At 42.3% G+C, this 15,945-nt stretch overlaps 1 protein-coding gene across 1 annotated transcript in view; it reads right to left on the bottom strand.

Moving 5' to 3' along the window:
• Positions 1-15,529, bottom strand: part of LOC116183123 (uncharacterized) — a 196,296-nt gene extending 180,767 nt beyond the window's left edge. Inside the window, exon 1 of the mRNA XM_085586534.1 lies at positions 203-15,529. The gene's annotated coding sequence lies outside the window, so the exon portion shown is untranslated. The remainder of the gene's footprint in view (positions 1-202) is intronic.
• Between the last annotated feature and the right edge of the window lie 416 nt (positions 15,530-15,945).

The following is a 15,945-nucleotide window of genomic DNA, read 5'->3' as shown; positions in this document are numbered from 1 at the left end:
GAGCAGAGCGGAGCGGGGGGAGCGGAGCTGGGGGCGCTCGGAGCCGAGCGGGGCCCGGGCCGGCCCGGCCGCCGCCGCGGTGCTCGAGCAGCCCCTGGCGGAGCCGCGGAGGCGCTGCCGCCGCTCCGCCCGCCGAAGGGGCAGCTCCGGCCGCGACACCGCCCGCGCCGGCCCGCCGGGTCCTGCTCCCCGAGACACGTACCGCTCCCTCCGCCGTCTGCTTCCACACCGTCCGGCTCCTTCTGGCACTCAGAGAGGGGAAAGACCAGCGGGGAATGTTCCAAAATGTCTGTTCGTCTAGTTAAAATGCCGTTATCTTCAGACAGGTGATTTACCAGACAAGCTGGCAATTCCACAAAAATTTCCCCTCAAAAACTTCCTCCGATCGCGGCCCTTGCCGGGTTTAAAAGGACATGCCTGATATTAGGATCCCGATTTTAGCAACGAGCCCTCGTCCTCGTTTAAAGAAGAGCCCGGGAGGAGCCCCGCGGTGCCGGGGTCCCCCCCGCCTGCGGCATCTCCCCCTGGCTGCCAGGGGAGAGCCCCGGCTCCGCTCCCCTGTCCCGCACCAGGACATGCGAAAGCTCAGACTGCTCCACAGCCCCGGCCCAAACTTGGCTCTAACAAAGACTGCTGAGCGCTGCAAGACTGAACTGTTCCTTCAGTACACGGGAAAATAAAAGGGGTAAGATCGGACAGTTTCTGGATACAAAAGTCAGTTTGATTATGCGTTAAAAAGATCAATGAAATCAAATAAATCGCTGAAAGGGGGATAAAAAGCTCCACTGTAAGTTTCTACTAAATGTCACTTTATTTGAACAATGGAGGAATGAATGTGAGGAAAGCAAACAGTGTGAATAATCTCAGCCTAACGATTAGTAATTGCTACTTACCTGACATCCGAAGGCCCCTCGGGAGCCCTGGGGACAGGGCTCTGCAGGCTCTGAGGGGCTGCTGTGCAGAGACTCGAGGGGTTCATGTCAAACCCCAAGCACGGGGGCACCAGGCTCCTGCACATGGGGTCTCTACACAGCCTCTTCTACACCCTTGTACTCCACTAAACACAGCGCTCTGGACACACTGAGCCTCTCACAGGAGCCACTGCTCAGTGCTGGCTGCCTGCTCAGGAGCTCGGGCCACTTCACCAGGACACCTTGGACCAACATATCTTGCAATGACCTCGTCTTGAGGACAAACCAAACCACTACATGCCATTTCTTCTCCTAATCCTGCCGTTTCTTACAGGCAGAGCTGTGCAAGCACAGACCCATCCATGGGTTAGGACAGCACCAGCAGCTCGTGTGCTGCCCCTGAGCTGTGGGAGCTGAGTGCAGGAACTGCTGTATCGTACTGCTGGAAGTGAGAGATGAAGCACATCTGCCTAAATCACAAACTCTAGTACAATGCATGACTCATTCATGCACCTAGAAAAGGAATTGCTTTTGCTCAGGTGGCACCAGCAGCTGAATTTTACAACCTCCCGTATGAAAAAGTGGGACTCTGCATCTTTCAGACTATTCTTGAAAGTTGTCTATTTCCCTGTGCCTGCATGGTACTTAAAACATACAAACAAACATACCCCATCATAGACTACCAGTTTTTCAAATAAGTGGGTAAAATCAATCTCTAAAAAAAAAAAAAAAAAATCACAACATAAAATCTCTAGAAGGGAAATATCAAAAAAATAAAAAAGCGGAAAGGAAAAAAAGACCTTTAAGGGCCCCATCTGAAGTTACAAATATCTCCACGGTTATAAAAGCAGGTAAATTAGCCTACAGCATTATTTTCAAGTAATTATCCAACCAGAATAAATGCAAATGTTTAAACATTTGCATTTACACTGGACAAACAGATTCTGGACTAGGGAGTCCACAGAAAGCTAAATCTTTAAGAGTCACAACATGAGGGTGTCACACTGAAATTTTGAGCAATATATTTTGATCAACTCTTCTTTTCTTCCCCCATTTTATATTCAATTGTCCAACAATTCAGCTTGGAAGGGAGCATGGGAGTCCATCCTGTCCAGCCTGGGCTCAGGACAGGGTCAGCGAGGAGACCAGGCCAGGTCACTCTGGGCTTTGTCAGGTTCCTGAAAACCTCCAAGAGTGGAGGCTGCAGAGCCCCCCTGCTAGAGCTCCCACCACGATGGAGAAAAGCCCCTCCAATGGGGAAAGTGCCTCCAGCAGGCTGCTGGAAGGTGACAAATCCATCCTCCATGCCCTCCCCTGGCTGAGTAAGTCCCCTTCCCTCACCTCTTCTCACAGGGCTCCAGCCCCAGACCAGGCTGCTGGCCCTTCACTGAAATCCACTTTAAGGATGTCATTATTGCATTGGAGGTACAAACCTGATGGATATCTAGACAAGATCTAGCAAGTCCTGAGAAGGAGATAATCACTTTCCTCAGCTTCCTGGCTTTGCTCCTGCTAAGAGCCCAGGATGCTATCAACCTTCATTTCTGCTGCACTTTTCCACAGAGCTGTCCCCAGACAGCCCATCCCAGGGCACCCCCATGGTTGTCCATGGCACAGCTTTGCATTTGTTGCCATTGAATTCCATGAGATCTCTGGCAGCTCTCTTCTCCAGCCTGGTTAATTCTCCCTAAAGAGCAGCCCTCGAGTATGTTAATTGGTATCCTTCCCCCAGCTGCAGCTGGTGACACCTGCACACTTGATGAGAGTGCACCTTGTCACCTCCCCAGGTGACTGACAGGGATGTCAAACAGGACAGATCCTGGGACAGACCCTGGTACCACACTTGTGACATGCAGAGCAAGACCTACCCATAACCCTCTGAGAACTACCCTGGGTTTCTATCCTCACAGCTTTCCACCCATCCAGGTCTTAGCATCCTAATCTGGATGCTTGTCAGCCTCCTCCTATTTAAAAGTGTTTTGTCTTGTACTGATGTAACACAAAAAGAAATATCTCTGTACAAACCTCCTCCACAGGCAGAATAAGCAACCCAATCACTGGAAAAGACCATTACTCCTAACAAAGAGTGGAGAAGTTAGAAAACCACAGGAATGTCCTACACTTGACTTTAGAGACAAGCTTGTTTATGCAGCATTGCCTTATGCCATAAGTGCCTGAGCAATTCAAGGAGTCATTACACAGTGTAACAGATGTTTCAATACTTTACAGATCTAACTAGCAAGTAAAAGCTACTCCATGCTGCTGTCACCCGCTTCAGTGCAAGCAGGAAAAGATGTGGACCCCCAACCCCATTTTTTTTCTACATCATTATCTTCTTTATTCACCACTGCCTCTCTTCTGAGTCCCCAGGGCCTGTGCCTTTCCACCTTGCTGGGCCAAGGCCCTCCTCTCCTCACTGTCCCCAGAGTCCCTACCTCAGTTTCCTCTCTCCCTTCTACTTTCACTCCTGAAGGACACAAGCAGCCAAAGCCAGGCAGGCCAAAACAGACATTTTCCATTGCCAGAGAGACCCAGGTGAGACTCTCCTGACTCTCACCTGTCTCCTGCTGGGGCTTTGCTGCACATTGCCTCCAACATTTCATGACAAACATTTTCCATTACATTTTCCATTTCCAACTTTCAACCTTTCAATCATATTATTTCAGGTTAAAACAGCAGGAATTTTGTACGGCTTCTCTAACACAATGTGATCTTTCTGTCAACTGCTGAAAAGAGATTGTAGATGTTAAAGCCAAAAGCCAAAATCCAGCTGTGATTCATCTCCAGCCTCACCCTAGAGACTTAACCTCATCCCAGAGTTTTTTCTAACTAAAACCAAAGGCTTACACACATGAATCATCTGCAACCTTAACACTCACAACACACTTTCAGCCACCATAAACAGATTTTCCTCAGCTGTGTATGTTTTTTAATGATTAACATAGTACAACAGCTAAAATAGAAAATACTAGGTAGTTTCAGCTACTGAACCTGTATTTAAGAGCTGCTCACTGCCCTGTGGGATTGCCAACACTGCTTTTGCTCAAGGCAGATAAAGGAAGAGTGTGAGAAGAGTCATGTTGGCTGAGACCACCAGTGCATGCAGGAAAGGGGTCTCATCCCAGCCAACAGGGAAAAGGAGGAGAACACATACACTACAAGGATATTCCCTCTGGCCATCTGTGGCCTTAGACATAATGCCTTTATATATTAATGAGAAAACATACAAGGAAGAAGAACACCTTGCTGCCTAAAAACGAGGGAGAAAGCTTCTGACAAGAACAGTCCCTCCTCAAACTGGCAGTTTGCAGTGCTCCTGTTAGAACAGCTCTTCAGGAGACCCAGAGGAAGCTCATACCTAAACATATAACAGCTCTACAATGGCACATGATTTATATGAATTTGACTAGATTAGGAAAGAGAAAAAAATCTATTTTTGCCATTTTAAAACTACTTCCATATTTAGACTTTTTATATCATTTCACAGAAGGCTCCGTACCCTTGTGGTAGCTATCTCATCTGTACCCTGTAGCAGGTTTTTCCATATTTTCCATCTTCCTCATGGCAGAGGAGTAGTTCCTGAACTGCAGCCCACCAAAGCAACTGATCCCCAGGAAAAGGCACACAGGGGTTTGCATGGCCTTTGTAATGCTCAATAAAGTTTAATGAGGAGGACACTTCATTCCTCCATTGGCCACTCCTTGCCATGTCATAGTTGCCTGTGCTGGAAAGGCAAAAAAGCTTGGGAGTCACTTTCTGCTTTCTGTTCCAAAGAAAAATGGAATTTTAAAATGGAATTTTCCAATGACAAAATTAATCTGATCATATAACCAATTAGGATAACTAAGAAATTCACAAAAGTATGTCTCTGCAGCAAAAGACAAAGATTCGAGAATTTTGCAAATCCCAGACACTAACTGGCTTGATCTTCTAATTTACACTGACACCACATTACAATGACCTGCCTACATTTGACATTAAACATAATTTAATGCTTGTTAATCAACAATGAGGGGAAATGTAAGCTCTGTGTTCCTTATCTAATGCTTTCCCTTGCCTCTGCTGAGAGAGTTAGAGGATTTGCCTTGTTCTGTCTATCATCTTCTTTGGTAAATACCAATCACTGCAGTAAATCTGGTAAGCAGGCTGACTTCTGACCTCTTTGTTCATATTTGTGCCATATATAAATATGTTGCTGGCAGTATTTTCTGGTGGTTTTTTTTAACACATTGAACAGAAATGCATTATAGAATAGAACAGAAGGGAATTTCAAAGTATTATAAATATAGGATTAGGAAACTTGCCAGCAATATCTATTGCTGACAGCTGACTTTATTAAAGTTCATCAGCATTAATTGCCTCATTGTTGAATGACTTTTGCATGTAATTATCACCAGTCTAAACACAGATTGCCTCAGGTACAGTATCTAATGTGATCATGCATTCTGAATCCTATTAAAATAGCCAAGATGTAGCAGAAATTATTCTCTCCCTACCAGTAAGGAAGTGAAAGAAGCAACAGAAACGGGGAATTTATTTTGTTCTGTCTAAACAGTGTTATTTCTCTGTCTCATTCCAATGTTTCCAGCAATACTTTGGTGCCATGGATGCTGAAGCAAGACTTAAGAGATGCCAATTCTATACCAGTGTCATTTATCTCAAGGACAAGTGAAAATTCCTGTGCCCCACTAGAAAGACAATGCCTGAGGCATGATTGCTAAAATGGGCTTTAAACGTCATGCTATATTTTAATAGACAGAAAGATGGATACATCAATGTCTAAAATAATAATTCTTAGATTATATTTATCAGAACAAGGCCAGGCTTGAATTGTAATTTGAAGAAGTCTAAGTTCCAGTACTGTGAGCTAATAACCAAGGAGAGAGGACACATAGCTCCTTCTTTGAACTTCTATGCTGTTTTAAGATGTTTTCAAGATCTAAAGGCTCAGCATCAAAGACAAAATTTCATACTTTTTTTACACCTCCCTAAAATCTTCACACCATATTACTATCCCATTCCCAAACCCTACTTTCTCAATAAAAAATAAATAAATTCAATTACTATTCCCTTTTCTCAATGTACCAGCTCTTTTGAGACTGAACAGAATATACTCTACTCTTTGGAATCATTACATGCAATAGACACATGAAGGATTTTTTTAAAAATGAAATGGAATAAAATTTTGCAATTTAGCTTGCAGATTTATTTAAAGTCTTCAAAAGGATAGTCTTAAAAGCTTCAATATCATCTTAGAAATGAGTTGCTCATCATAGCAAATTTTGTCAGTGTCAAATATCCACCATTCTCATGCATATGCCTCCTTATATGCACACCAACCTATTACCAGCCAGGCTTCTGGAGTGACTTTTCAGAGAAATTCATATTCAAGACTGTGTTTCAGCCACAGATTTAGCAACAACGGGTTTCAAAACTATTACACAGTATTTAGAAAAACAGCATGAAAACCTATGTTGAATATGGACTTTCAGCACAGAAAAAAAGATTTGACTATGGAACACAGACAGCCTCAGAAATTCTACAGTCTTTTCAAACACTACTAAGCTGTTCTCCATTTGATGTCTGTTGTCAAGCGCTTTTGCAATTCTTTTGTAAGAAAAGTAGCTGCAGAAATAAATGCTTGAATAAAGACAAAACTTGCCACATACTACCTTCCTTTACCCCTCCTCACTTTGCTTTCTCTCTCAAGTTTATTAACATTAATAACTGGAAGCACTGATGTAGCCTTTTAGGGTATTAGACCAAACCTGTAAATTAATGCATTGGTTCATCACAATTCATTAATCAAGCCTGTGCTGGATTTAACAGACAGCAGATTATTAAAGACACCAAATTACACACACGAAAAAGCCCAGTTCCCAGAGGGTCAGCTGTAATGTGAATGGTTTTGCATAAAACTATAAACCTGCTATTAAATTAAAAACAGGCAAAAATTATGTCCACTGCTTATCTGAAGTAATTTTTTTTAAAAGGGATGCTACACTAATTTACTTCTTAACTGGTCCTGGTTACACACCAAAGGACTAAAGGTTAACAGCAATGGCTCCTCTGATGCTTGGTTAAGCAACTTACACCAACATATCCTGACTGAGGTGAAGAAATTAATGAAATTACTACTGTAATTCATTACTAATGGAAAATTGTCAATGCTTTCAGCCAGCAGTTCACACAAATTTTCTGCAGACATGAAGACCTAGTACAGTGACTCATGCTCTTAGACTTGCTACTCTTATTTCAAGTCCTGGCACCATTCATCACAGCCGAACTTTGTGCCATGCTATCCAGCAAAGTTGAGCAACCTTTGATCTCAATAGCTGAGGTCTTTCTACTTCTGTGACACAGCTTTATGAAGGAGGAAAAAATAACATGTAATTTTCAGCATCAATCTAGGGAATGCTAAAATAGAGGAGAGAGGCAGAATCACTGCAACCAGAATCCAAAGTATAACAAACAGAGAAAAGGTTGTAGTTTTCCAACCAATTATGCCAAAAAAACAAACAGTGTAAATTAGTGTAAAGTTCATATATCAATTACACATTTAAAGGACATATCTGTAACAAATAGTGAACATCAACAGTTAGTGAAGAACCTAAACAAGCTTGTCCTGTTGTACTACATAGTCTTGGCTTCTCTTTATATTCCCCACTAAAACACAAAACAGAACATCAGATCAAAGATAGCAAAATTATCCATCCCCAATGAGAGAAATATTCATCTGTGACTAATCTAGTAGTTGCCATCTACAGAGAGCAAGAATATGTTATATTCAGTGACTTTGACATAAATTATTTAATATTACTTGACTGCATATAACAGGAAACTCCTAACAGGAATATTCTTTTACATTAATTTATAGAACAATGTTAATTTATAGAACATTGCTTTATGGTTGTGGAGTTCTGCAGGGAGGAAGGTAATAAAGATAATCTTTATGATCTTCCCATTGATTTGCTTTTCATTTGTGAGCAAGAACGATACTGTTTCTGATGACCATAAATGCCCAAGAGATAAGAATTATGCAGCATGCTTCCCAAAGGAGCAGCAGGGCTACATTTATGGAAACAAAAATTTGAATGTCAGTATGGTTTTCTCCCATGAGGAAGAGCAGAATTAAAAGGGGTAAGGAAATCCCTACCCCTATAGGAACCTGACAAAGCACATCCAAAACTGCTTTGACTCTTCTGTGCATCCCACCATGTGAAATGGAAAGATCTGGCACAATGGTAGTAACATCAGCATGGGGGAGTTTTTAATGGAAGAAGATGGCAGATTTGCTGTCAACATTCTTCCTTTCCTGTGGGGAGTGGGGCTCTTTTCTGGCTAGAAAGTCCCTGTGCATCACCTATTTTAAGTGATAGTTGGTCTCCTCAGGAGAAGCCAATGCAAGTAAAAAGACCAAAACAAATGGACTAGGGAGAAGCCTTTCTGCAGATACTGCCCATTCCTTATCCTTGCTCTACAAGCATCCCATCAGCTGCCTAGAGGGCACAAGTGCTGAGACAGACAGGACCTCAGTACACTCCAACCAGTATTTCTCAGGCTAAGCTGAGTTCAACAATTAGCATTTCTCCTAAGTCAGAGCAGGGTATTATAAAAGCTCTCAGTCAAAGCCCAGCTAACCCTGGCAGCACAGCGCACACCGAGAGCAAAGCGCTGTGTGAGGAAGTGTCTGCCCGCTGCGCTTGGAGCTGTTACTCCCACGGATTAATACAGAGCAGAGTTCAGAAATGCAACCTAGAAATCACAGGAACAGTAATGTCTTCATGGAAAAAAGATGCTCAGAATATATGCAGTGTAAAAGCCTCCAGTTATGTTATTTAATACGCAAAAATTGCCTAGACTTCTAAGCTACTTCTCACTGAAATCAGATGAGTACTGCCTTTGCATACACATCTATACTGGGAGAATACAATGTACTGCATCAAGTACAGTCCTTTTGCCAGTACCACAGACAAAATCTTCAGTTTGCACTGCAACTTAAGAGTGCAAATCAGTAACCCTTCTGCCAATTTTTTAAGCATTTTAAAGCATTATTTTATTTTTATTCTATATTAATATATTATTTATATCCTTAATTTAATTTTAAAGCATCATATTGCGAACCCCACTCTAGCATTCAGTGGGATAGTACACACGGTCTCATCCCTTATGTCAAATGTCCCAAATACCTGGGGGATTAGGGAGACACTTAGCAGATATATATAACACTGCTGCAATAGCTGGACTTCTCTATATTACAAGCAGGTGAAAACAACAACTACTTTAAGAGCAACAACAAAGCACACCTTCTTAGCACTACAGAAATTACAAAGTGTTAATGAATGCATTGAATGTGTTCCTTAATTATATAAAACTCTGAAAAGAATAACATGATTTAAATTTATTATTCAAATTCTTTTAATTTATAACAGATTGCTACTTCAAATACAAGTATTAAATCTCTATTAGATTCATTGAGGTAATGCACTAATATGCATGACTGAGATCTTAAATTCCTAAGCAGCAATAGTGTTGGCTAGATGCAATAAGGATTACCTTAATTAAAACACTATCCTCAGCATCTCAGAAGATTTAATCCAAATCTTTATATAGGGCACATTCATTATCTCTCTCCAGTTAATAAAAATATGACCTACTTTGGTTACATTTTAGAATTTAATCTTGATTACCATTTTGTTAATCGAAGTAAGATACTAAAGACTTTAAAGACAAGCCGAAAGCAATTTTGCCAGCCTAATTAAAATACTATTTAATGGCCTCAGAAGGAGCTTAATATTTATTCATAACTGTGGATGTAGACTTTTTAGAAATGTTTTTAAAATATCAAATTAGACAACAGACTCCTAAAATATACCTAAGCATAACAAGTGAGATTTATAACCAATGAGCTTAAAGCAGAGCCTGAAGAGATTCAGAGAATTCCTAAACCCCACAGGGACACTTTGGAACACGCGAGCTGTTCTGATAAGCTCAACAAGACTCTGCACTTCTGTAGGAGGAGGCCCATACCATGTGTCTTTGCAGAAGCAAGGCTTAAATTAATCATAACACTCCAAATGTAGCGTCGAGTTACTGCTAAGTAGTAGTTTCCAAGGAGACATGATGCTTATCAAAATACTCTGATGCACTGCAGGCTGCCAGATCTAAGACAGCATCTGAATGGTTTAGTGAACTTCTTAGCAAAATGCAGCTTATTCTGCTTTAAACCAGGGACACAGCAGGCCCAGCAAGAAGGCAGAGTTTTGTGAGAGCTGGGGAAGCACACATCCACACCATAAACCTTCTCCTATACATACTACTGATATTAAACAGCATAAAATGAATAAAGAGAGATCACAGCCAGCCAAAGCATGTGGTCAGAGCCCTCACGGGGCCACCACTTCCCCAGAGCAACCCATTCACCTCCTTGAATTTCTCAAGTTGAAATTGTCCTTTCACAGTGTTGCTCAGCAAAATGTATCCTCCCTGTACATATTGCCTTTTCCCTACAGAAAGGCTGGACAAAAACATGCATCCTACAGAGAGAGCATATCCTTCAAACGCCCACAAAAGGTGTCACCTACAACATCCTAAAACAAAATACTGACTTTTGAAGATACAAATGTCAAGTGATGGCTGAATTCAAAACCTTGTCCATCTACCACTCAAAAAAAAATTCTAGCATGCAGAGTTCTGCTTGAGAAAATTAACTCAGATTGGACAGCTCTAGCTATTACTGGGTTTCATTTGTTGAAAGGGTCTGAGAGATGAAAGAATCTTGTTGCTTTCAAGAGACACAATGATTATGGCTTTCTACTGAAAGTGATTATCAATTCATACATTGAAAATGAGAAAGCATTCTGGGTGAACAATGCTACAAACCTCTCACCATGGTTCTCACCACAAGAGGCAATTCCCAGTTTAATTAAAGTCAGCACATATGGTTTTCTCTTGATCTCCATCATGAAGAAGCCACCTGCTTCAACAAGGGAACCAAGAATTCAGTGCTTACACTTGGAGTTTACAGAGGTTGTAAGACCAAGTAACATGAGTGACACTGCTCAGAGGAGGCTGCAGGGAGACACACAGAGCCTTGCTGCAGCCTCTGGTCTCCACTCACACTTTCTGCTCTAACACACTGTGCTCTGTCTGGCACTCTCTGCTCTCTTCCCTCACACTGGTTTTAGCATCAGTTTCTAGTCCAATGTCTTTTTCCTCCTCCCTCATTTAGTATTTTGACACTATTTCTTTTCTATTTTGTAATTGTTTGCTGGCCCCTTACCAATAAAAAGTGTCTTCCCAACTCTCAAATACAGTTTCAGGAAAAAACAGGGATAATGATGCACTTTCCTAGAACCATAGTATATCTGAGTTGGAAGGGACCCACAGGACCAAATCCAACTCCTGTCCCAGCACAGCACCATCCTCACAAGTCACACCATGTGCCTGAGAACATTGTCCAAACACCTCTAGAATCCTGTCAGGCTGTTGCTGTGGCCACTGCCCTGAGAAGCCTGTTCCAGTGTCTGACAACCCTCTGGGTGAAGAACCTTTTCCTGATATCCAGCCTAAATCTTCCCTGACACAACTTTGGGTCCTGTCCCTGTCACTGGAGAAGAGATCAGTGTCTGCCCCTTGTCATGGAATGAGGTCTCACCTCAGTCTCCTCCAGGCTGAGTATCAGTTTTGCCACACTCAGGCTAACAGCAGCAGCTTTTGCCCAGAGCCATTTTTACTGCCACGTGTCCATGGCCAGCAGCATCCTGTCCTGTGTCTCTGTGTGTCCCCACAGCTGCCCAGTGCACCCACTGCCACACACACCCGTGGGGCTGTTCTCCACACCTCCCAAAGAATGATGGCCAGACATGAGGAGTTAATTTTATAAGAGGCAGTTTTGTAAGCCTAAAAAAACTGATGACATTAGAAAGCTCATTGTAAATTTTACATAAATAGGTCTTGTCTCTTTATCATGTATATAAATGTCACCCACTGGAAGACTGTTGTCACAAATGCCTCCCATGAGTGCCAGATCTGTCTGTACATGGCATATAAGATGCTTGTTCTTCTAGTATCTGCACTTTTCAGCAATTATTAATTCCTTAAACATTTAAAACAGACCTTTTCAATTGTGCTTTCACTTCTTGAGGTCAATGCAGCCATCTCAGCTTGTGTAGCTCATAGTCCCCCTTTTAACATTCATTTTCAAAGACATATAAAACACCCAGACAAACTGAGTCAAAAGCAGACTCCTGAGGCTAAGATCTGTTTTTCCCCAAAAACTCTTCCATATGTTAAAATGGAACCCTTTTACCAGGCTTCATGCATGAGACAAGGGATTCTAAAATATTTCTTATCTCAGGAAAAGCACAATAGTCAGGATTTTTCCCCTTTCAACTCTCAGCTATTCCTCTCCATGAGACCATAGGCTGCAAAGATGATAAGGAGAATATTCTAGCAGATCTATCCCTCTCTCTTCCTCTATTATTAAGAAAGCAAAAAAATAAAAAACCCATTACCTCCAAAATGGAGGCAGGCATTTTGTAAGATAAGCCACTCCTCCACATCATGTATTCCACCAAAGGGATTCATACTGGGCTCAGTATCTTCTAATGGTTTCATCAGTTAACATTAAATTGGTTTCAGATAGGAAAAAGGAATTTTCCTTGCACTGCACTAAATAATATGCCTTTAAAGAGACTGCATAAACTACATTTCTGAAGAGGAACAACAATTATTGTTCCATTTCTATAAGTGACAGATTGACAGTTGCATCCCATGCTGTCAGTATTTTGCTGTCTAGTTGACTTTCACCATTTGGTTATTTTCTTACTGCTTACAAATGGAAAGACATTTCATGGTAAAAAGACAAAAGGATGGTGGTTCATAGCACAAAGCCCTGGAATTAAGATCTTCCCATCATCATGACAGCAAGACAGTCCCTTGTGTTGGGGTTAGAAATGCCCAAATACACAAAACCACCCATGTAACCTGGACAGTTGATGGGACAATGTGGCACATAATATATGTGGGGTGACAGTCGGCTGTCCCCAGAGGCACTGTCAGTACCAGCCCTCACTGAGCCTAAATCCAGCTGTGATACCCACCTGACCCCTTGTGCCTGTCCCAAGGTGGCCAGGAACAAGCACTGCTGGGAACAGCCTCTGCTCCCCTTGCCTGGACAGAACAGACATGGCACTCCTGTTCTTCCATCCCCTGCTGCCAGAGCCACTGCCTCAGTTCTGGGGCCAGCCAGAGTGAAATCTTGCCCATCTGGTGCCCCTTCAGCCAGCAGCTGCACCAACACAAACTGCAGAAGAAAGCCTGGGAGAACACTGCTCGCAGCATCTGCCTGCTCCTGGAAGAAGCAAACCTCTGCTCTTTTTTCTAGGTGATTATTGGCAAATGGAGACACTGAAGTAACACTCAGCCTGCCCTGGCCACAGGCACTCTCCATGGGAAGCAGTGGCTTTACTATGCCAGTTATAGCTTTCCAAGGAAATGATACTTCATCACGAAAAACCTTAGAATGCTGCCTGCCATCATAAGCCAATCACTACAACTTTATTTACAATTAATAATTAAATTATAATTAATAATCACTAGACTTTTAATTACCATTCTGTCTGCATTCACTACACAAGGGGTTGTGAAACGAAATAGACCAAAGAGCAATGTTAGCCACTGCACATTTCTGATTTTTACCATATTGTGTAATGGTCCTCCTGAATTGCCAAGGCTTCCTGTTCTCTTCAGTTTATCAGTGCAACATTCACCCTTGTTTTTTTGTACCCAAGGGTAACTAGTCCCTGTTAAGGAAGCTTCCCTGTTCCTGTCTGACCACCCGGGAGCCACTCTGGCAGTCTCTCTCACACCACTGGAGCTGGGGCTGAGGCCCCTTCCCTTCCCAGCTGCACATCCCACACTCGGTCACACCAAGCTTCCTCACCAGTCCTGCTGTCCCATGGCAGAGCCTCAGGCTCCTGTTCCTGAAGATAATTTAATCCTCCTGCAATAACTAAATAACACAGTAACAGCTGGAGCTGGTGCCTCAGAGGGGGGGCCTGGAACAAAGGAGCACCAGGGCTTTTACCCCTCACAACCCACGGGCTGGGGCCGTGGGCTCCTGCCACGTCCCTGAGCGTCCAGTCCCCGGCTGTGCCAAGGTCAAGGGCACTTTGTGCTGCCAAGGCTCAGCAGCTCAGGCCCTTTCCCTGCAGCTTGGGCTCACGCAGAGCTCCCTGCACTGAATGTATTCCTCAGCACACCTTTGGAACAACTCGCATCGTGTTTGACCTCGAGTGGCGACCTGAGGTTTTCTGCAGGTTATTTGTTCACGTACTAGTTCTTGCTCAAATGTTTCAGCACATTCCAGCATCCCTTCTGGCTTTAACAGGAAAAAAAGAACAAAACCAGAAGGCACCTGTGCAGACAATAATCTCTCAAATACATGTGCACAACCCAAAAGCTATCACTTCAGATTGCCACAAGCTGTATTTTACCATGAAAGTAATCTTTTCACAGACTGTTCTGGGGTTTGATGGTGTTTGGTTTTGAAACTTATGAATGAGACCTACAGATTTGTTAAAAGTTCTGTTACCCCTTCATAGTATTCCAGAAATATATCCCTTTTCTTTCTGCTGTCAGAAAGTTAGCATAAATGGAAACTCTTGCTGCTGGCTAGGGAAAAAAAAAAAAAAAATTCTTATTACTATTCAGAAAATTCTGATCCCCTCCCCACTTGCTGCAAGTCCCAAGGGTCCCTGCAAAATACTTAATAACAGCAGTTATAGTCACAGCTTTCTGCTGTAGTTTATTGAAATTTTTCTAATGTTTGTGTCAGTTTTTTAATGACTTGTTGTTAATAAGACATTTTTAGGGAGCTGTAACTCATTCATACTTCAGAACCATAAGAAACCTAACAGTTAAAATTTCTCTTAGAACTCTCACATTCTACCTAAAATAAGAAAACTTTTGCTGATAAACAATTATCCACAATTCATTTGTTCCAACTTAGCAATGAATTTCTATAAAAATACCCATATTTATATAAGCAGTAATCAATTTTTTTTTCTCTTTTTTCACACCTATTGTCAAGAACCATGCAAAAAAATCCCACAGATTAGCTTTTCATTGCCCCAGCTGCTGAAAACTATCCAGCTTTCAAAAAGCAGTGGTCTCCAGTACTGAACAGCTTGACCCTCTACAATCACCACCTCTTTGGGAATGATTACAAAATTTCAATTTTGTTACCTTTTCTAATAGACTTGGTCTGTTAAATAAGAGCCAGTGCCAGGGCTATTGTGGACATTACTGACAGTGTTACAGTGAGTAGCCCAGCTTTCATGACTGTCCAAAAGCTGAGATCCTAAAAACTGTCAGCATGCTGCCTATGCTTCCAAGCTTTTCCTTTAGCTGTTCCCAATCTTCCAGCACAAAAAGCTCTTTAGTGCCAGCATCAGGCACTACTGAGTAGGAATACCTGCTCTCCTCTGCTAAGCACTAACATCAGCTTCTACCAGAGCTCGGAGAGATGGCAACTCTGGACCAGTGAGGGGACATCTCTACTCCCACTCGGCTTTATGACTCTTCTTGTGATAAATATTTTTTTTTCACAGTCCCAATATGTAAATTAACAGCTTCTCCTGAGTTTTTATCTCTGTTGCTTTATTTGTTTTAAAAAGCATTCCCCTGCTTCTTCAAAATTAGTCTCAAGGAAACCTGTAGTATCTAAGAACAGAATTCACAGCAAACTCCCTTCTTGCAGCTGCCTTCAAATAAATTAAAAAATTAAAGAGGGTGAAAAAAATAATCTGGTGCAATGCTGGCAGAGAAGACACACATACTGTACCAAGAACTGTACAGCCCAGAAATTCTGATTGACACCCTTGCACCCAGCTGAGTTTACAGCATTTGGTTCCTTGTCAATGCAAGGGTAACCCTGAGTTTTCCTTTGCCACACCAGTACCTCACAAACATGACTTTCTGGATTTCTTGTAGCTATTCCAGTGGAATGTTTTCTTCCCCTCCTGTTTTT

Source organism: Lonchura striata, chromosome 8 (assembly GCF_050655825.1).
Source record: "Lonchura striata isolate lonStrDom1 chromosome 8, ASM5065582v1, whole genome shotgun sequence".
NCBI classification, from domain to species: domain Eukaryota; kingdom Metazoa; phylum Chordata; class Aves; order Passeriformes; family Estrildidae; genus Lonchura; species Lonchura striata.
Note: the sequence above shows the minus strand (reverse complement) of the source record. Positions and strands in the feature narration are given on the sequence as shown.